Consider the following 22,655-nt stretch of genomic DNA (forward strand, 5'->3'; position numbering starts at 1 on the left):
TACGAATGGCAACACTTGAAAACGGCTAAAATTTTCACTTTCTCACCATGAGCGCTGTAGTCGCATGAGTGGTGAACGGGGTTTCCGGCATGAATGGCGGCGTTTCCGGTTTCAATGCTACTATGTAAACAAATCACTTCACGGTACACATGTCAATGTTTGTACTTATCGAATTTCTGGTTGCAAACCTTCATGCGAAGATTGTCTGATGGTTCTTTACCTTTGTGATGTAAAGAAAATTAGATTTTCAATGAATCTGTTACTCGTTGCATTCCGATTGCATTTCATTTTATAATATGATTCATAATAATTGATTCGTGCCGGATTGTACAGTCCCTCAAGAATTTTTTCGAGTATCAGGATCCCGGAGGAAAAACCAAAGACGAGGCGACCAACCGGTCGGCGAGGACGAAATGGGAAGATTGGGCGCCGCATATTGGGCGACGGGAACTTTGGGCGCCAGGAACTATGGGTGCCGAGCATTTTGGGCGCCGGGAACTTTGGGCGCCGAGCATATTGTGCCAAATATTCCCGGGGCCAAAAATGCTCGGCGCCCAATGTTCCCGGCAGCGAATTTTGAAACGTTCTCAATGCTTGCGTTCGACGAGCTCAACCGGTAGCTACCGGTTAACTGATAACGTGACATCTAGTGATCAGTGCTTCAATCAACTAATCAACAGATTATTGCGGTAACCGGTAGATGATAGAACGCAGCGGTTAGTAACCGATTACTCAGTGGTCGACCGGTTAGGATCGTCGAACAAAACCAATTACAGTACATTGGCGAAACGAGAAATAAAAACTTGCGCGTTCTATTAAACAGCATGGTAACCTGGATACATTAAAGCAACCCCGAGTAAAATGGAAACAGAGCCGCCCCTTTAAATTGTGAGGTAGAAATTGCAATGCGAAATATTGCGGTTAAAAAGTTTTAGTTTGTTTTAATTTCACGATTTACTGTTTTCTGTGTTGTGAAATATATCCGGTTTTGTAGGGTTTCTTTTGAATCTTAATTTATACGTCTGTATTGTTGTTATGTTTGGAAAATTCTGCTCGCTGTAAACATTCGCAATAAACTCCCATTGAAAGAGACGCAGAACAGATTTTAACATGCGTTTCTTTGACTGTTGATTTTTTTTATATTCTTGGGAATAGTAACTGAAATACGATCTGTGTGTGCTTCTCTTATGTTGTTGATATTTTCATTTATTGGTTTTCTCAATGAACAATGGTTGAACAATGTTGAAGATTTTGGTTAGTTCATCAATAAAGGTAAAAATGTCGTGAGAAAATCTGTAAAAAATACTACCATTTAATGATCTAAGAAATACATTTTATCTCAGGAAAGAATATAATCCTTTTCATTTAATTTGTAATTTCACCTTTATATCTGTCTCAGTTTTTAGTTTTATAAAAAACAAAAGGGGGGAAGGGATGGGTGGGAAGATATTCAGTCACTGCTCCTGTGCTCTGTGGGGCTCGTGAGAATTTGAGGGACAAGGGTAAAGGCCGGTACCACGGCACTTGGAAATTTCTCACAGCCACACCACCATGCTCAGTTTTTAGAATGAAGCTAAACTAATCATTCCCTGCCCATTAAGCACATGTCACGATAATAAAAAGAGCAGCTCTAAAGCATTTGACCTTATTTGTCATTTAAATTTTTAACAACGAGCGTACATTTCAAGCACAGGGATGTTTTTAATACCGTCTGCTTCTGTGAGTCCGGGCCCCTATGCATTTGCCTCCTCTGCCCCCCTTGTCGTCGGCCCTGCCAATGAATGATGAAGTAAAAATATTTACGAAAAATGCCATGTTATTTAAAAAGAAAAATAGTGTTTAATAACAAATAATTTTATTAAAATAAAATGTAAACTAAGTAAGCAAACATTTAAGCAGTAAGTGACGCCCCTAAACCAGTGCAAAAGAATTTACCATATCTATTCAATAAACAAAAATTAAAAACTTAATTTTCTAAAAGGAACCTAAAAAAAGTATTTAAAAAAATTATGAACATATCGCAGTAACAATGATTGCTTCTGAATTGATTACTTTATTGACAAATAATTAAATGGATTAATAATAACCTACCATAAATAACAAGCACATATTATATGTGTGCTATATTTTAGTTAATGTTTTTCCTCATATCTGTTTAACTGTATCAACGTATTTAACTGTAACTGTGTTTAACTGTTCTACCATTCTGTTTACCTTTTTTCATTTCTTGACTTGCAATCATCCTTAGTTTCATTTTGTTAATTAAAGCTTTAATAAGTATTCTTATCATGTTGTTCATCCATAACAATTTAATTAACAAAATTATCAGTTCTACTACATTGAGATCATAAACCTATAACAATGGATCAACTCTTAAAGCCAGAACGATTCGATGTCGATCCCACGTGCTCCGATGGAGAATCTCGATGGAAGCATTGGAAAAAAACCTTCGAAAACTTTATCGATCAAGTGAAGGACGTAACGGATGAAAACAAATTCAACTTGTTGTGTAATTTCGTTTCGGCAAATGTTTTCAGGTATATAAATGATACCACAACATATTCTGATGCAATCACGATACTAGAGAATCTGTACGTGACTAAACGTAACGAGATCTTCGCACGTCATTGCCTTGCTTCAAGACTGCAACAACATGGAGAATCGATTCATGAATACCTGCAAGCCCTCAAACAACTCAGCAAAGATTGTAACTTTACTGCAGCATCCGCTGCCCTTTATAAAAGTGAATACATTAGAGACGCTTTTATCAGAGGACTCAAAAGCTCGCGTATTAGAGAACGCCTACTGGAAAACACTACAATAACATTGGACAACGCCTATGATCAAGCTAGAGCTTTAGAATTAGCTGAGCATCATTCTTCCCAATATTCATCCAATGTATCTAGCCCTGTTGCTGCTATTGAACAACATAATAGTTCGAATTCTGAACAACAGGAAAACTCTAATTCTGAACAATATGACTCGGTAGCTGCTGTTTCTGCTCGTTCCAGTGTCTGTTACTTTTGTGGAGCTAATCGCCATCCCAGAAGCATCTGCCCTGCTAGAGATGTGTCCTGCAAAAAATGTGGCAAGAAAGGGCACTTTCAGAGAGTATGCAAGTCAAAGCCATTCAACATTTCTACTAATACTGCAGCTTCTGCTCACATAATCGCATCTGTATGCCGACCTCCAGGCTGTCTCCAGAATTCCCTGTCTAGCATTTCTGTAAATGGTGTTAAATTGATTGCCCTTGTCGACACAGGAAGCTCTCTAAGCTTCCTGAATTCTAAACATATTACTAAGTGCAATTTGACTGTAACACCTTACTCGGGCACCATTACAATGGCCAACTCAGCTATTACATCAAGTGTTGTCGGAAGGGCTTCTGTAACTATTGAACTGTTAGATCATAAATATCAACAAGTTGACATCTTGATAATGAAAGACTTGTGTGCTGATTTCCTCATAGGGCATGACATTTTGAATCTACATTCTTCTGTAATCATTAATTTTAAAGGTAATAAACCGCCCCTTGAAATTTGCTCATTAGCTATGGCCGAAGTCCCGCCTGTATCTATTTTCGCCAATCTAACACCTGACTGTCGACCAATTCAGACTAAGTCAAGGCGCCTCCCGGTGGAAGACCAAAGATTTATCACTTCAGAAATAAACAAACTTTTGGAAGAAGGAATTGTTGAACCAAGCAACTCTCCTTGGCGTGCGCAGGCCTTTGTTGTTAAGAGTGAAAACAGAAAGTCCAGAATGGTTGTTGACTATTCTCAAACAATAAACAAGTTCACCATGCTAGATGCCTATCCACTTCCGAAAATAGAAGAACTCATATCTAAAGTAGCCAAATATCAAGTATTCAGTAAGATTGATTTAAAAAGTGCCTACCACCAAGTGTCAATTTTGGATTCAGAAAAACATCTGACTGCCTTCGAAGCAGATGGTAAACTGTTTCAATTCCGACGCATTCCTTTTGGCGTTACCAATGGAGTCGCATGCTTTCAACGAATAATTGATAATATTGTACAAGAAGAACATCTCTTAGACACTTTTCCGTATCTGGATGATGTCACTGTCTGCGGTGTAAACCAAGAAGAACATGACAGGAATCTGTCCAAATTCATTACTGCTGCTAAGAAGTTTAATCTCACCTTAAATGAAGAGAAATGCATTTTCTCCACTTACTCCATATCGCTTCTAGGATACATCATTGAGAACAGATCTATCAAACCTGATCCAGAGCGCCTACAACCTCTCTTAGGCCTACCGATTCCGAAAGATACTGCTTCTCTTCAAAGAGCTTTGGGAATGTTTGCACATCATGGACGGTGGATTCCTGCGTTTTCAAAGAAAATTCGCCCTCTGCTGACCTACAAGTCCTTCCCATTGCCACCTGAAGCTGTAAAGGCTTTTGAGTCCTTAAAAGAGGATGTTGCCAGCGCCTCACTTGCTGCTATCGAGGACGGCGTTCCTTTCCGTGTTGAGACCGATGCCTCCGATTTCGCTATTGGTGCTACACTGAGCCAATCTGGCCGCCCCATCGCCTTCTTTTCCCGAACACTCAATCGCTCCGAGCAGAGACATTCATCTATTGAAAAGGAGGCGTACGCCATTGTAGAGTCGTTGAGATATTGGAGGCATTACCTGTTAGGCAGGCACTTTGAAGTTTTTTCTGACCAACGCTCTGTATCTTTCATGTTTGACCAGCAGCACAGCAGCAAAATAAAGAATGAAAAGATCTTGCGCTGGCGGCTGGAGCTTGCCTGCTTCAAATTTGACATCGTTTATCGCCCTGGATCCCAGAACTCTACTGCAGATGCTCTTTCTAGAATCACAGCTTCTACTTCTACAAACATACACAACTTAAATGACCTTCACTCGGCTTTGTGTCACCCAGGAATCACTAGGATGTACCACTGGGTGCGTTCAAAAAACCTCCCCTACTCTCTTGATGACGTCAAAACAACCATCAACGCTTGCCAAGTTTGCAAAGAATTGAAACCTAGATTTGCCAAAAATACGGGAACTCTGATTAAAGCAACATCACCTTTCGAGAGGCTCAACTTAGATTTTAAAGGTCCCCTACCCTCAAAGAATAAATATCGGTTTATCTTGACTGTTATCGATGAATTCTCAAGATTTCCGTTTGCTTTCCCCTGCTCTGATATTTCGTCAGCCACAGTGATCTCCTGCCTTCAGTCTCTCTTCTACCTGTTTGGAATGCCAGCCTTCATCCATTCTGACAGGGGTACCTCTTTTATGTCAAGTGAACTTAAATCCTACTTGACTGCTCAGGGTATAGCTACGAGCCGTACTACAGCATACAACCCTGCCGGAAATGGCCAATGCGAGAGGTACAACGGCATCATTTGGAAATCCATTGAGCTAGCCTTGAGAGCTGAGAGCCTCCCTATCGAGCAATGGCAAAGTGTTCTTCAACCTGCACTTCACTCGATCCGCTCCTTACTCTGCACTGCTACCAATGCAACACCACATGAAAGGATGTTCGGTCACCCTAGGAGATCTCACTCTGGATGCTCCCTACCTTCTTGGCTCACTACACCCGGGCCGATTTTAATGAGGAATCACAACCGTGCCAACAAGTACCAACCACTGGTGCAGGAGGTAGAATTGGTTGAAGCCAACCCAGAGTATGCTCATGTCCGGATGCCTGATGGAAAAGAGGCAACAGTCAATGTTCGACACCTGGCCCCTATGGGTTCTCTTCTCCCCGAACTGCCTCCAATGAATGACAGTCTTCTAGAGCCTCCCTCGCCCGAAATCAAAAACCAGAAATCAGAGCCTCCTCTCCAAGAAATCAAAAGTCCTGAGCCTGTCGAAGAAATGCCTTCTGACGCTAAATTGCCCTCTCCACCAAGACCTCAGCTAGATACACCCCCCTTGCCACTGTCGATTTCCAGAATCCGAAAACGACCCACTTACCTTTCTGACTACGTAACCGACTGAACTTTTCAAATTTGGACGGGGTGAATGTGCTATATTTTAGTTAATGTTTTTCCTCATATCTGTTTAACTGTATCAACGTATTTAACTGTAACTGTGTTTAACTGTTCTACCATTCTGTTTACCTTTTTTCATTTCTTGACTTGCAATCATCCTTAGTTTCATTTTGTTAATTAAAGCTTTAATAAGTATTCTTATCATGTTGTTCATTCATAACAATATGCATACTTTTTTTTTTTTTTTTTTTTGAAAGAAGGTTACTTTCAGTATTTTTTTCCTTGCAGTGGTTTGCTTTCTGATTGGAATTAAATGGGGAAATTTACTTTTGTTTTAATGCAAAATAAGCTTCGAATTATCCGGCATGCCGGAAAATTCGAATTTCCTGGCATGCTGGTCAACCTTGCTTTTTTTCTGCATGCCGGATAATGCGGGGTAATACGGTAATTATACAACCCTTTGCACAGTCCCCTCCCTCCCCCCATTTCCTGGAAAAAATTGAAATGACACGTTTGACTACCACCAACTACTCGCAATCAGCAGTCAAAGAAACGCATTTTGAAACAGCATATATTATCTATCACGTTAAAATCTGTTCTGCGTCTCTTTCAATGCGAGTTTATTGCGAATGTTTACAGCGAGCAGAATTTTCCAAACATAACAACAATACAGACGTAAATTAAGATTCAGAAGAAACCCTACAAAACCGGAAATATTTCACAACACAAAAAACAGTAAATCGTGGAATTAAAACGAACTGAAACTTAAACAGCAATATTTCGCATTGCAATTTCTACCTCACAATTTAAAGGGGCGGCTCTGTTTACATTTTACTCGGGGTTGCTTTAATATATACAGGTTACCATGCTGTTTAATAGAACGCGCTCGTTTTTATTTCACGTTTGGTTTTGTTCGACGATCCTAACCGGTCGACCACTGAGTAACCGGTTGCTAACCGCTGCGTTTTATCATCTACCAGTTACCGCATTAATCTGTTGATTAGTTGATTGAAGCACGTGATCACTAGATGTCACGTTATCGGTTAACCGGTAGCTACCGGTTGAGCTCGTCGAACGCAAGCATTGAGAACGTTTCAAAATTCGCCGCCGGGAACATTGGGCGCCGAGCATTTTGGACGCCGGAAACATATTGGGCGCCGAGCATTTTAACCCCGGGAATATTTGGCACAATATGCTCGACGCCCAAAATGCTCGGCGCCCAAAGTTCCCGGCGCCCAAAATGCTCGGCGCCCAAAGTTCCCGGCGCCCAAAGTGCTCGGCGCCCAATGTTCCCGGTGCCCAAAATGCTCGGCGCCCAAAGTTCCCGGCGCCCTAAATGCTCGGCGCCTAAAGTTCCCGGTGCCCAATCTGCGGCGCCCAATCTTCCGATTTCGGGAAAGAGGGGTAGCAATTCACTCCCCCAATTATTTTCAAAAATGAAATCAGTTTTAGGTCTTTGGAGATGCATAAGGCTTTTCCCCTTGCAAATTAGTCTTAAAAACGCAATTTTTGACTATCTTTGGTAGCACACAAGTCCAAGCACAATTCTGGACATCTTTAATGATGTTAGAAGAATAGTCAGAATTTGGAGCTGTCCCGGAAATTTTTTTTGATATGGAATTTTCAAAAACACAATTTTAAGCCATACACTGTTATAACCAGGGGTTCCAGACGAGTGAAAATATTCCCTCTAAGGTGAAAGCATAGTGCCTGAAGGTGCAATGCAAGCCAGAAAATAGAGCAGAGGAGCCAAAACAGCATGAAATCGCAGAAAAACTCATTGCGCATGCGCTTTTTGCCTTAGACATACATTCATGGCGGACAAATGATGATTGCGTTTGTGTGTCTTTCACATTGAATGAAGTACACTATTGGATTAAAACACAACTTTTCTAGGATTAATTATCCGAAATTACAAGTAAGTACAGCTTTTGATAACTTTGCAGCTTTTAGGGCTTTCAAACATAGTTAAGTGTTTAAAAGTGCATTTATTGCTTTTCAGTAACAGTCAGTCTTCTAGTTCCCGTTTACCGTTACTATCGTGAAATTTCCATCATTCAAAACGCTACTAAAAATATCTGTCATTATTTTCTTGAATACTCGATAAGCAGCTTTTATTAATCACCAAAAGAACCTTAATTAAAATGCTTCTTGTGCTTCGTAGATTATAACAGAAAGCTAGCGAAAAAAAAAATCTCTCTCAGTCTAGCTCTTTTTTTTTTTTTTTTGCTTTTTCATTCAAGTGTTAGAATCATTTCCTGTTAGCGGTTAGCGATAGCGTTAGAAATTTCTTTTGGTTTTTTATTTAACTGAAAAACTTTATGTGCATTTTATTTTGTTACTCTTGATTAACGTTTATGAAACGATTTTGTTTTTCCGTAATTGTAATATCCCTGAATATTTTTGGCTCATCATGTAAATAATCCATAAGTACAGCTATGCTTCAATTTCGGAATACGTCATGTTAATTAGTAAATGTATAATTTCTCACATGTTTTAAATAATTACTCGTTTTTAAATTATAACGTATTTGTAACAGATCTTTGATACCAAGTGAAGGGGTAGATATTTATTGTTTTATTAATTTTTAACATTACTTCTTGTTTAAAAAAAACATCAGAACTCTGAATTTTTTCACATGTTTTTTAACGGCCCCAGAGTTATTCATATTATTTATTTTATGAATTTTTAAGAAAACGATAAAGATTTCACCGGTCCGCAAAGTTTTTCATTTGCTTTTACCGCGCCCGTGGGTCAAAAGAGGTTGAGAAACAATGAGTTAGAGCACGATCAGATGAATTAAAGCTATGAGCACTTCTTAACTATGTTTAAAACTCTGAAATATGATCAAATGCTGTAATTACATGCTTTAATCATTTCCAATACCGAGTTCAATGTGAAAAATGTCCAAAACGTAGAATATCATAAATCAAAACAAAACTCAAAAATAAATAAACAAATAAATAAATAAATGCACAACTGTGTTCAAAAACGCACACAATACGGGGGAGGGAGGAGGAGGATCTATAGTAAGGGTGCCATTTCCCTCTCCGAAGGTTCCTTTTTTTCACTCCGGCTGTCTAGTTTTTAAAAGGTGCCTGTTTTTCACCCTATTTAGAGGCGCGATTTCGGCTCCGTATTGGGTGCCGCTGGTGAACAAGCGTTTCTCCCCTGAAAGGTGCCTAATGCATCCTGTAGTTTTAACAGTGTATACTTGTGTGTTGAGACATTCCGGAAGGGGTTGGTGGCTTTACCCACAAATCATTTCGAATTCGGCCAGATTTTTTTTTTTAGAAATTGAAGTTTCAGAAATGCAATTTCGAACTATCTTCTCATATTCTCTTATCGAAGTACATGAACCTAAAAGTAGAGGATTAAAATTCGAGGATTTTGGTCATGTGTTCCTTTGGATCTAAAAGTCTTCCTACTACAGATTCTTTCAGGATATGTCCTCTTTTGTTCAAAATAAAACGTGCAGAGGAAGGATTTGTTACCTTTTGATCCCTTAAATAAAATGGGATTTTCCACATTTGGACTTCTTGAGAGTAAGTGACTTGATACAGGTCACCTGAAAGACTTAGAAAATGTCATAAAATAAATTTTTCTAAAAAAGTGAATATGTTCCTTTTTGATAAATTACTCCTCAAATGATTTACGAATACTTTGGGGATTGGATTCTACCGGTTTTATTGAAGAATATAGCAAATATTCCAAAAAAGATGAAGATTTAGTTCATTGCTTTGAAACAGGTTTGTCATTTGTAGACGGGAGATACGAATGTAAATTACTTTGGAAAACTACAACTGACGGTTTCGGAAATAATTTTGAGGTAACTAAAAGACCCTTTGGAACTTTAAAACAAAAACTGGATAAAAATCCAGAAATACTAGGGAAGTATAAGGAAATAATACAGCAGCAGTTAAAAGAAAATATAGTTGAGAAATGCGCTGATGGAATTAAAGATACGGATTATTATATGCCCCACAGAGCAATGATTCGCAATAGCGAGACTACGAATGTTTGTATAGTGTTTGATGCGTCTTCTAAATCTTAAAATGGGCCGTTGTAGCCCGATCGGTAGAGTGTCGGATTCGGGGCCGGAGGGTCCTGGGTTCGAACCTCGATGGTCGAAGACCCACCGTCGTCATTAAAGGGGACTGGGCGACGTTAAATATGCTCGTGGTCTCAATGTCCTCCAAGTGAAACGATACCACTGGGGGTGCTAGCACTAGGTAGCTATTAGCTCCTGGACTAGTTCTAAATTCTCATTAACTGTTCGATCCGGTGATGGTGCTGCCATCTATCGGTATATAAAATAATGGAGGCAAGGCACTTAGTATGCAGTCCTCGACATAAATACAGTTGTAGTCAGTTGTGACTCTGAATAGGAATAGGAATAAATCTGAAAATTGTAAATCCTTAACTGAGTGTTTAGAAATTTGTCCTAACTTGAATCCGCCTGTTCTTGATGTTATTCTCCAGTTTCGGGAACATGAAGTAGCATTTAGTGGCGACCTAGAAAATGCGTTTTTGATAATTTTGATTGCTAAGCAAAATCGGGATTTTTTGAGATTTCTCTGGTTTGGGGAATCAAAGGAACAGTTTAAAATTTTGCGTATGTGCCGCAAGCCGTTCGGTTTTAGTATTAACCCATTTATACTATCTACGACTATTAAATATCATATTAAAAGTATAAGAATAAGAAACCTGATGTATTTGAAATGCTTAATTCATCAATTTATGCAGATAATCTATTTTTTGGCGCTAGAACGGTAGAAGATGGATACGAATTGCCTGTAGATGCAGTAAACCTTTTCCGTGACGCGGGAATGAATTTGAGAAAATTGAAATCAAATTCAAAAGCTTGTTGGGTGAGGGGTAATACTAAGCAGGATGAAAATTTGAGTGAGAAATCAAAATTTTTAGGCATGAATTGGAATCCCATTGATGATTTTATAAATTTGGAGCTAACTACTGTAATTGAATCTGTGAAAAGCAAACTAGACGACACGAAATGGATCGTTTTTAAGAACTGGTTGCCAAAATATTCGATCCAGTGGGATTCCTTCAACCTTTTACTGTGCGGATGAAGATATTGTTACAAGATATTTGGCTGCTAGGTCTAAACTGGGATGAAAGTCTTACTAGTGCTTTAAAAGGAAGGTAGGTGGAATACTTGGTGTTCAGAACTTAAGTTCTTTAAAAATCTGACTTTCCCTAGGAATTTCATCAGTGATGTTGATTACACGGAACTGAGTATTCACATGTTTTGCGACGCCTCTCCTAGAGTTTTTGAAGTCGTTGCTTATTTTAGATACACTAATAGTTACGGGGAAATTAAAACTTTCTTCATAATGGCCAAGGGTTGCGCCTTTGAAAGCTTTATCCTTGGCAAGAAGTGAGTAAATGGGAGCTCTTATAGGTGCTCGATTGGCAAAATATTTGAAAAGCCTCTTTCTGAAATTAACCGAAAATCTGTATTGTGAAAGTGAGTCAACAATAGTACTACACTGGCTAAAAAGATCTCCAAACGGGTGGAAACCTTTCGTTAAAAATCGCGTAGCAGAAATTCAGGCAATTAGCAGCCCAAATCAGTTTTTCTACTGCGATTCAAAGAATAATCCAGCGGATATGTTAACAAGAGGAGATCAAGCTGAAACAATGGCCTCTAGTCTACTGCGGCAAAATGGACCTGGTTGGCTTACTGAATCCGATGATTTATAGCCAAAGAAAATAGTTGAGTCCAAAGAGGAAGAAATTTCCCTTGAAAGGAGCAAATCTCGTAACGTCCTACCAGTATCCGCTAATAGCGAATCCAAGCAATCAGATAGTTCACTATTTGATTTGAATAAATTCGGCACCCTGAAGAAAGTGTATCGCATTACCGCGTGGATCCTGAGATTCATTAAACTGCAAATTAAAATCTGAGAAGTTGTCTGGACCAATTGCAGCAGACGAAATTATGACTGCCGAAGTATTTTGGAGTAAAACTACATAAATGGAACACTTCAAAAAAGAAATTGAAAACCTATCTGATGGGAAGAATATCGACAAAATTTCCAGCCTATATTTGTTGCATCCTGAAATTGATGATAACGGTCTTCTGCGTTTAACGAGAAGAATACAGTTCGCCAACTGTCAAGAATCAGCAAAGCACTCTTTGATATTACCATCCAAGAGCAGATACGTGGACCTTTTAATAATGGATGCGCAAGAAAGAGTATTTCATTTTAGAGCAGATGCAATACTAACACACCACCGTGAAAAATTCTAGATCATCAAAGCACAACAAAGAATTAAATCGGTTCTTCACAAGTGTTTGATTTGTGAAAGATTCAACGGGCGTCCAGGGACCCAGGTTGTAGCAGGACCTATTTACTGCAGAGAAAATAATAATAAACAGTATTTGCTTTTATTTATGTGTGCAGTAACACGTGCGATCCACTTAGAACTGGCACCTTCAATGAACACTAAATCATTTCTACTGACCTTCCTACGAGGACTTTGTAATACAATTTATTCTGAGAATGCAAAGTCATTTAAACGAGCAGATAGTGTCGAAAAAAGTATTTATATGTATTGATCATCCTTCTGTTAAAGATTTATTTTCAAATTACAGTATAAAAATGGAAATATATTGTAGAAAGAGGTGCATGGTGGGGAGGATTCTGGAAGAGAATGGTAAGAACAACTAAAACTATAGCCTTAAGAAAAATAGTTGGACGCTCATCGCTCTCTCTCAATGAACTCGAAACGGTGTTTATTGAGATTGAAGCAATGATTAATTCTCGACCCAATACTTACGTATATGATGATCCCTCAGAAGCCTCTCCTCTCACTCCTGCACATTGGTTAGTAGGTAAGCGCTTGTTATCCCTCCCTCCAACGAGAATTTCAAAGGATGATTTATTAGGATCTAGAAAATCCTCAGTTACAAAATTTAAACATCAGCAAAATGTGTTGAATCACTTTTGGATGCGCTAGCGAAAAAAATTATCGATTAACGTCAAGATTTGCTCATGTGTGTCAGCAAACTTAAAAAAATAATGAATTTACACCTAATGATGTTGTGTTAACCGAAGATGATCGTTACCCAAGAAATACGTGGCCTTTAGGGAGAATTATTGAAACTTTTCGTGGCAGGGATAACAATGTGCGTTCTTGTTCGATCAAAACTAAGATAGGAATTATCAGAAGACCAGGACAATTCCACGAAATGTGGTCCTGACACAACAAAATTTTGTTTTCACATTATATTCAATGGTGCGTGAGGTGGGAAACTTAATAGGCAGAGTTAGACGTAAGGTGGCTAGATGTTGTTTGTCAGGGGCTCGGGTGAAAGATGTAAATAGGGTTGCTGAAAAGAAGGGGGTATTCAATAAAGAGGACGTAGTTACTTTGTGGGTGGGAACTAACGATGTATTCCATAGTAACAACGATGAGTTTACAAAGGAATGGGATTCCCTGTTGGACAAAGCAACCAACTGTTCGGCAAATGTCCAAGTGGTTGGTTTGCTTCCCAGATATGGAGTACATAGGAGTTGGGTAAACCAACGGGCTAGGTATATGAACCTGGTACTCAAGGAAATTTGCGTTAAGCGTAGTATCAGGTTTATTGATGTGTGGAGTAAATGTAAACGCGATTGGATTGCTAGGGATGGCCTGCATCTGAGCTCTACAGGGGTCAAAATGGTTAGTGGTTTGGTTTTAGAGGCTTCAGAATTAAAAAATTAAGTTGGAATGGGGGGGGGGCATGGTTTAAGGAGCAGAATTCGAAAGGGTACTAACTATTGGGATTTTAGTAGAAACGGAAATAGGGTGGCTAATAAGGGAAAAGATTTTAACAGTTGGGATTCAAATAATCGCGCAGCATTAAATAAAAGTAAGATGGGCTTACTTAAGGTTCTTTATACAAATGTTCGTAGTAACAGGAACAAGATGGAAGAATTGAAAAGCACAATACTAGACGAGATGTTGGATATTATTGGAGTTACCGAGACATGGACTACCGAAAATGATGATGATTTATTATCTACTAGCCGCCTTCGGCGACCAGCTGGTCCGCCTTTTTACGCCAGGGTTGCCGCCTTCGGCGGCTGCATAGACAATTTAGCGAAGGTATTAATGTTTTTCTCTATATATCAATATTATCATCTGCCTTTTTACGCCAGTGTTGCCGCCTTCGGCGGCTGCTTAAATAAGTTTCGTGGCGGTATCAATCGATCTATATCTATATCATTATTAATTTAAATAAAATATTTTCTAGATCTATCTCCAGTTCCGTCATTTGGAATATTTTTAAAGGATTGGGAGGGGAGACACAAACTGCTTGCACTTCATGCAAATTTTGTCGAAAAATAACAAAAAACACTTCCACTTTTACTTGAAAGCATTGTTTTTTCAAAGTCATGGTGTGTGGGGGGGGGGGGGGGCATTGACACCCCGTTGAAGTTCCTTAAATAACGGGCATGTCTCTTTCTTGCTCTCCATCTACTATATCGACCTCTGCATTTGTCTATCTACCTATCTATCTATCTATACGATCTATGCGTATCTACCTCTGACAGTAAGCTTTTTGAAAATCAATGTAAACAACATCTACAGGCTTCTTATTGTCCAAAGCCATGGTAACTTTGCCATAGAAATGTAATAAATTAGTTGCACAAGATTTACCTTTCCTGAAACCGCACTGAAAACTAGTCAATAGATTATTAGTCTCTAGAAAATTTACTATCTTAATTTTTATCAATGTTTCAAAAATTTTGCAAACCACCGAAGTTAGACTCACAGGTCTATAATTTCCCGCACTCACTTTAGACCCTTTCTTGAAGAGCGGTGTAATGTTAGCCAGCTTCCAGTCCTCTGGTACTGTCCCCAAGTTATAAGAAGCATTGAAAATATTTACGATTACATCTGCTAATTCCTCCGCACATTCAAATAAAAGTTTTGGATAAATATTATCTGGTCCCGGAGCCTTAGTCTCTTTAATTTTCTTCAAATGAAGTAAAACGTCATCCCTGGAAAATACAAAGTCCTCAAGCTGAACTATAGCTTGTGTCTTGTTGGTGTCAACTGTTGAGATACAGTTATCGTTAAAAACACTCGAAAAAAAGTTATTAAGAACATTAGCAATATCACTATCGTCCTGAATTAAAACTCCGTGCTCATCAACCAGTGGCCCAATATGACTATTTTGAACCTTCCCCGAATTAGCGTATGCAAAAAACCTTTTGGGATTCCTGTTTATGTTATCTGCCAGTCTTTGCTTCAACTCTCTTTTCTGAATCCATACCAAATACTTAAATTTACGCCTTGCCTTACAATATTGGAGCCTATCTGCACTGCGACCAGTTTCTCTAAACCTATGAAAAGCGGCTTGCTTGTAATTTAGAGCGTCTTTAGTTTTCCTGGAGAACCACATTGGCCAAATTTTAGCGTTGACACCCTTTCTCCTAAAGGAAACATGATCCCCAATCGTTTTCGCTAGATTTTCCTTAAACTCTGCTCACTGAAGATTCTCATCGCTATTGTCCAATCCAGAAGAAAAAACTGCTTTCAAACTCTTCCTAAGTGCCACAAAATCAGTATTTCTGAAATTGGGCACAAATCTAAAATTCTCTACTTTGTGCATATTAAATTTAATCCCAAACCTAATACTGTTGTAGTCACTATCTCCAATGTGTTCCCCTGCACATAACCCCTGAACAGAACCTTCCATATCACAGAAAACTAGATCCAAAATCACGTCCTGTCGAGTACCCTGAGTTACAATTTGATCTAAGAAACAGTCATCAATTACTTTCAAAAATTCCTCTTCTCTGCTATTACTATGGTAAAAATTATTCCAATCAATTCCTGGAAAATTAAAATCTCCCATTATGATGACTGACCCCTTGCTTGAAATGTCACCAATAATACTAAACATCTGTTCATCTTAACCCTGGCTTAAGTTGGGTGGCCTATAAATGTTCCCTAAACGTAGTTTTTGACCCTTATTGCTCATCAACTCCATCCAAATCATATCAATCTCATTAGGTTTATCATTAATTACCAATTCATTGCAAGTTAAAGTGTCTCTGACATAAAATAAAACCCCACCACCTCTTTTACCTACTCTATCTTGTCTAAGCAAATTATACCCAGCAATCTATACATACCTTCTATACATATAATAAAATAAGATGTGTGTGTGTGTGTGTCTGTGTGGCGCGCATCCCGGGAAAACGGTAAGGCCTAGAAAGATTAAATTTGGTACACAGGTGTACTTTTTGCTGAAGTTGTGCACCTCGGGCTTTGGTTTTTGATATTTTAACTAGAAAAAAAGTTATTTAATGTTTTATGTGATTTTTAGCACTTTTTAGTACTTTTAATCTCACAGACCCCGAACCAATCGCGCCAGACAAATAATTTTTGCACTGTAGTGTCCGAAATTTAATTTTAAATATGATGAACAAAAAAATTTTGAAGATAGAGCAATTTTTGTATTTTTTATGAATTTTTGAAAAAACCTTTATTTTGCATTTTTTTCTGGGTTTAATTTTTTTCTAAGCGCATCCCGTGAAAAATATAATAACCGCTTTTCTACAATTTTACTATGTAGTAGCCAAAACATTTCGTCCTCTACAGAAAAAAAAAGTTTTCAAAAATGTTCAAAAGTTTTTTTTTTACAATTTTTTAAAGGCAGAACGAAGATATGAGCTATCGCTTCACCGAAGATCTGCTGTCCGCTGACCGCTGCGAATATGATGTAACGCGCAACCACGTGATCTAACTGAAGTGCGTAACTTGCTTTTTTCTTTTCTTCCTTTCGAAGGATTCATTCGCTTTTTTTTTTCTTTCCAGGTACTTCATTTGTTTCTCCCCCCCCCCCCCGGATGTTTTGCTAAACATTCGATTTCGGTTAATCAGACCGACCACACCGGATCGTTTTGGTCCCAGTCACTTTTTTTTTTGAATTTCAATAAAAACAATGATTTTTATACTTTGGCAAACTCCGGGTACCACAAAGACATCAATTTTTTGTGCATTTTAATAAACTTATTTATTAAAATGCACAAAAAATTGATGTCTTTGTGGTACCCGGAGTTTGCCAAAGTATAAAAATCATTGTTTTTATTGAAATTCAAAAAAAAAAGTGACTGGGACCAAAACGATCCGGTGTGGTCGGTCTGATTAACCGAAATCGAATGTTTAGCAAAACATCCGGGGGGGGGGAGAAACAAATGAAATACCTGGAAAGAAAAAAAAAAGCGAATGAATCCTTCGAAAGGAAGAAAAGAAAAAAGCAAGTTACGCACTTCAGTTAGATCACGTGGTTGCGCGTTACATCATATTCGCAGCGGTCAGCGGACAGCAGATCTTCGGTGAAGCGATAGCTCATATCTTCGTTCTGCCTTTAAAAAATTGTAAAAAAAAAAACTTTTGAACATTTTTGAAAACTTTTTTTTTCTGTAGAGGACGAAATGTTTTGGCTACTACATAGTAAAATTGTAGAAAAGCGGTTATTATATTTTTCACGGGATGCGCTTAGAAAAAAATTAAACCCAGAAAAAAATGCAAAATAAAGGTTTTTTCAAAAATTCATAAAAAATACAAAAATTGCTCTATCTTCAAAATTTTTTTGTTCATCATATTTAAAATTAAATTTCGGACACTACAGTGCAAAAATTATTTGTCTGGCGCGATTGGTTCGGGGTCTGTGAGATTAAAAGTACTAAAAAGTGCTAAAAATCACATAAAACATTAAATAACTTTTTTTCTAGTTAAAATATCAAAAACCAAAGCCCGAGGTGCACAACTTCAGCAAAAAGTACACCTGTGTACCAAATTTAATCTTTCTAGGCCTTACCGTTTTCCCGGGATGCGCGCCACACAGACACACACACACACACACATCTTATTTTATTATATGTATAGAAGGTATGTATAGATTGCTGGGTATAATTTGCTTAGACAAGATAGAGTAGGTAAAAGAGGTGGTGGGGTTTTATTTTATGTCAGAGACACTTTAACTTGCAATGAATTGGTAATTAATGATAAACCTAATGAGATTGATATGATTTGGATGGAGTTGATGAGCAATAAGGGTCAAAAACTACGTTTAGGGAACATTTATAGGCCACCCAACTTAAGCCAGGGTTAAGATGAACAGATGTTTAGTATTATTGGTGACATTTCAAGCAAGGGGTCAGTCATCATAATGGGAGATTTTAATTTTCCAGGAATTGATTGGAATAATTTTTACCATAGTAATAGCAGAGAAGAGGAATTTTTGAAAGTAATTGATGACTGTTTCTTAGATCAAATTGTAACTCAGGGTACTCGACAGGACGTGATTTTGGATCTAGTTTTCTGTGATATGGAAGGTTCTGTTCAGGGGTTATGTGCAGGGGAACACATTGGAGATAGTGACTACAACAGTATTAGGTTTGGGATTAAATTTAATATGCACAAAGTAGAGAATTTTAGATTTGTGCCCAATTTCAGAAATACTGATTTTGTGGCACTTAGGAAGAGTTTGAAAGCAGTTTTTTCTTCTGGATTGGACAATAGCGATGAGAATCTTCAGTGAGCAGAGTTTAAGGAAAATCTAGCGAAAACGATTGGGGATCATGTTTCCTTTAGGAGAAAGGGTGTCAACGCTAAAATTTGGCCAATGTGGTTCTCCAGGGAAACTAAAGACGCTCTAAATTACAAGCAAGCCGCTTTTCATAGGTTTAGAGAAACTGGTCGCAGTGCAGATAGGCTCCAATATTGTAAGGCAAGGCGTAAATTTAAGTATTTGGTATGGATTCAGAAAAGAGAGTTGAAGCAAAGACTGGCAGATAACATAAACAGGAATCCCAAAAGGTTTTTTGCATACGCTAATTCGGGGAAGGTTCAAAATAGTCATATTGGGCCACTGGTTGATGAGCACGGAGTTTTAATTCAGGACGATAGTGATATTGCTAATGTTCTTAATAACTTTTTTTCGAGTGTTTTTAACGATAACTGTATCTCAACAGTTGACACCAATAAGACACAAGCTATAGTTCAGCTTGAGGACTTTGTATTTTCCAGGGATGACGTTTTACTTCATTTGAAGAAAATTAAAGAGACTAAGGCTCCGGGACCAGATAATATTTATCCAAAACTTTTATTTGAATGTGCGGAGGAATTAGCAGATGTAATCGTAAATATTTTCAATGCTTCTTATAACTTGGGGACAGTACCAGAGGACTGGAAGCTGGCTAACATTACACCGCTCTTCAAGAAAGGGTCTAAAGTGAGTGCGGGAAATTATAGACCTGTGAGTCTAACTTCGGTGGTTTGCAAAATTTTTGAAACATTGATAAAAATTAAGATAGTAAATTTTCTAGAGACTAATAATCTATTGACTAGTTTTCAGTGCGGTTTCAGGAAAGGTAAATCTTGTGCAACTAATTTATTACATTTCTATGGCAAAGTTACCATGGCTTTGGACAATAAGAAGCCTGTAGATGTTGTTTACATTGATTTTCAAAAAGCTTTCGATAAGGTACCGGGGCCGTGGTAGCCTGATCGGTAGGGCATTGGACTCGGGACCGGAGGGTCTCGGGTTCGATCCTCACAGGTCGAAGACCCACCGTCGTCATTAATGGTGACTGGGCGACGTTAAATATGCTCGTGGTCACAATGTCCTCCAAGTGAAACGACACCTCTGGGGGTGCCAGACTAGGAAGTTATTCGGCTCCTGGCCTGGTTCTAAATTGTCTCTCGAACTGTCCATAGATGGCACCACCATCTATTGTGTTGTCTTTTTACTGTCCTGGAAAAACAAAATTCTTGAAACATTGTGGATTAATAGAGGTATAAGCTTCCCTAGTGGAATAGCAGAAACCTCAATCTGTGTGTGTGAAAGAAAGAAAGAAAGAAGAAAGATAAGGTACCGCATGTTGCTCTACTAATCAAATTAGCTGATATAGGAATAGGAGGGAAAACTTTCATTTGGGTAAAAAACTGGCTGACGGGAAGGAAACAAAGGGTAGTTGTAAGGGGAAATTATTCTAATTGGAGTGAGGTTTTAAGCGGGGTTCCTCAAGGAACAGTGTTAGGGCCTATTTTGTTCATTGTTTTTATGAACGATATTCACAAAAATATTTCTGGGAACATGAATTGTTTTCCTGATGATGTCAAAGTTATGGGGACTGTAGAAAATGTAGAACAAGCAAATCAGCTGCAAGAGGATCTAGATGGGGTATGGCTGTTAATGTTGGAAAATGTCAAGTGCTACATTTAGGGAATGGAAATAAGTGTACAAGTTATTAGTCAGGCAGACAAAGTTACAGATCTGGGGTTCTTAATAAGTCAGGATTTAAAGTTTAGCCAACAGTGCAGCATTGCTAGTAACAAGGCCAATAAGATGCTTCGGTTTATCAATAGATCTATTTCAAACAAATCTAAAGAAGTTCTTCTGCCCTTATATAGAAGCTTGGTAAGACCTCATTTGGAGTATGCTGTTCAGTTTTGGTCTCCTTATCTTAAGAAAGATTAATGTATTGGAAAGGGTTCAAAGGCTAATAAATGGACTTTCTCACTTAGACTATGATTCCAGGCTTAGAATGCTAAAAATGTACAGTCTTGAGCAAAGAAGAGACCGAGGGGACATGATTCAGTTGTTTAAATTTATTAAAATGAAAGATGTAACGGGGCTGAAGTTTAGCACTGAAAACAGGACAAGGGGTCATTGTTTTAAGCTATTTAAATCTCAGGCTAACATGGATATTAGGAAAAATTATTTTAGCAGGGTAGTGGAACCTTGGAACAGCTTACCGGAAGAGGTGGTAATAAGTAAGGGAGTAGATAGTTTTAAGAGGGCCATTGATCTTCACTGGGGATTGTAAATTGACTAGGACCAGTCTAGCTGGGCCCAGAGCTTGTTGCTGGTCGTCACTTTTGTATTTGTATATAGAAACAAACTTTTTTTTTCGCAAAGAAATATCTGTTCTTTTGAATTCCATCATCAATTTTGAGTTTAAAATATTTTTATATCAGATTTTAGCCTCATTTGATAACATTTAGATGAAGTAAGAAAAAAGGGCAGAGAAAGTGAAACAAATGTAAGAGTCATTTTTTTACTTAATCATCAATATTTGTTTTTTGAAAAAACTATCAAATATCATGAGTACTATTGCTTTGCTATAATTATGTATCAAATTTTTAAAATAAATACTTTTGATAAGTTTTTAACCCCCCCCCCCCACAAATATATATATATATATGCAGGTAACTTATTTTTGGTCACACAAGTAACGCAAAAGGAACAAAAGATTTCCTCCAAGGTCAAATTAGGGGGCTAGAAGAAAAATATCTCATATTATAAATTAACTTGATACATAATACCTGTAACCTGACTTTCATCTTCAAACATTCGTCAGAAAATTTTTAACGAGGCTTTTTGAAAGATGTCACACACATAAGGCTCCTGATTGGTTTTCATTACGAGTTATGTCATTACATTTGAATGTAAGGAAAAAAAGTACATTTTTTTTACGTATTTCAACTAAAAATATTGTGTGCTGGCACTAAATCCAAAACTCAAATGAGTGTTAAAAATAATGATAATAATAAAAAATAATGAATAAATGAAAAGAACAAATTAAGAATTGTTGTTTTCATACATACACAAAGAGCAATTTAAACTGACTTGAAAGTATTCGCAATCTGCATACTTTAAGATCAAAAGTACAATGTTCTAAGTACCTTAAATTGCATTTATAATTTTTGGTTTTTAAGAGAATAAATTCTATAGACGATTTAAAACATTCCAAATATTTTAAATAACATAGGTATTGGTGATAAGTTCGTGATAGTTTATAAGCTGACATTTACTATTTAATTCGTATACAAACAAAAATTAATTTCATCTTCATTCCTTATCTTTTGAAATCATCCTTTCAAATTTGAGTATTTACTAGCTGCATGGCACGGTCTACCTTGAAAATAACAGTTAAGTGGCACATTTTCAACAATCAGGCTTAAATAAAAGAACAAGTAGCGTTAGGTTTCCCGTCAATGTGTAGGAAAGATCAATTTTAGGCCTCAAAATTTACTTTAGACGTCTTTGGCTTGTTTTTCAATCCAAAAAAAAAAAAAAAAACAATGCTATCATTGTAACTGATAGACCTCACCATCCCGTTTTACGGATTTTCTGGAAAACCCCCCTAAGGGGGTCGGCTCCCCCCCATTGGGGGCGAAAGTTCCCCTCTGAATTCTTGAGCATCCAAGGACGAATCTCTGGGCCAAATTTGGCAATGATCGGATGTAAACTGAACTTGAATATTCAACAACCCCTGGGGGTGGGGGGGAATCCCCATGCGAGTTCCTGAACACCAAAAAACCTCTGTGAGCAATTTGGGTTAGATCCAATGAAAACTGGATTTTTATTAGGAAATCCCCTTCAATTGCTGCATGTGGTCACACACGTAACGCTAATAAAATATTTTTTGTTGATATTGGACGAGCTTTAGAAAAAAAATATTTGTGGAATACTTACTATGTATACTTAGACACATGTACAAAAAATACTGTTCATTTACCTTTTAAAGCTTCACAGGAATTTAAAAAATAGTATAAGGTATAGTATAGCTAATTTTCAGATTTTCTGAGTCACACACGTAACACTGCATTTAACATTTTATTGAAAAAAAATTAGAATTGTCCTACGAA

Source organism: Uloborus diversus, chromosome 3 (assembly GCF_026930045.1).
Source record: "Uloborus diversus isolate 005 chromosome 3, Udiv.v.3.1, whole genome shotgun sequence".
NCBI classification, from domain to species: domain Eukaryota; kingdom Metazoa; phylum Arthropoda; class Arachnida; order Araneae; family Uloboridae; genus Uloborus; species Uloborus diversus.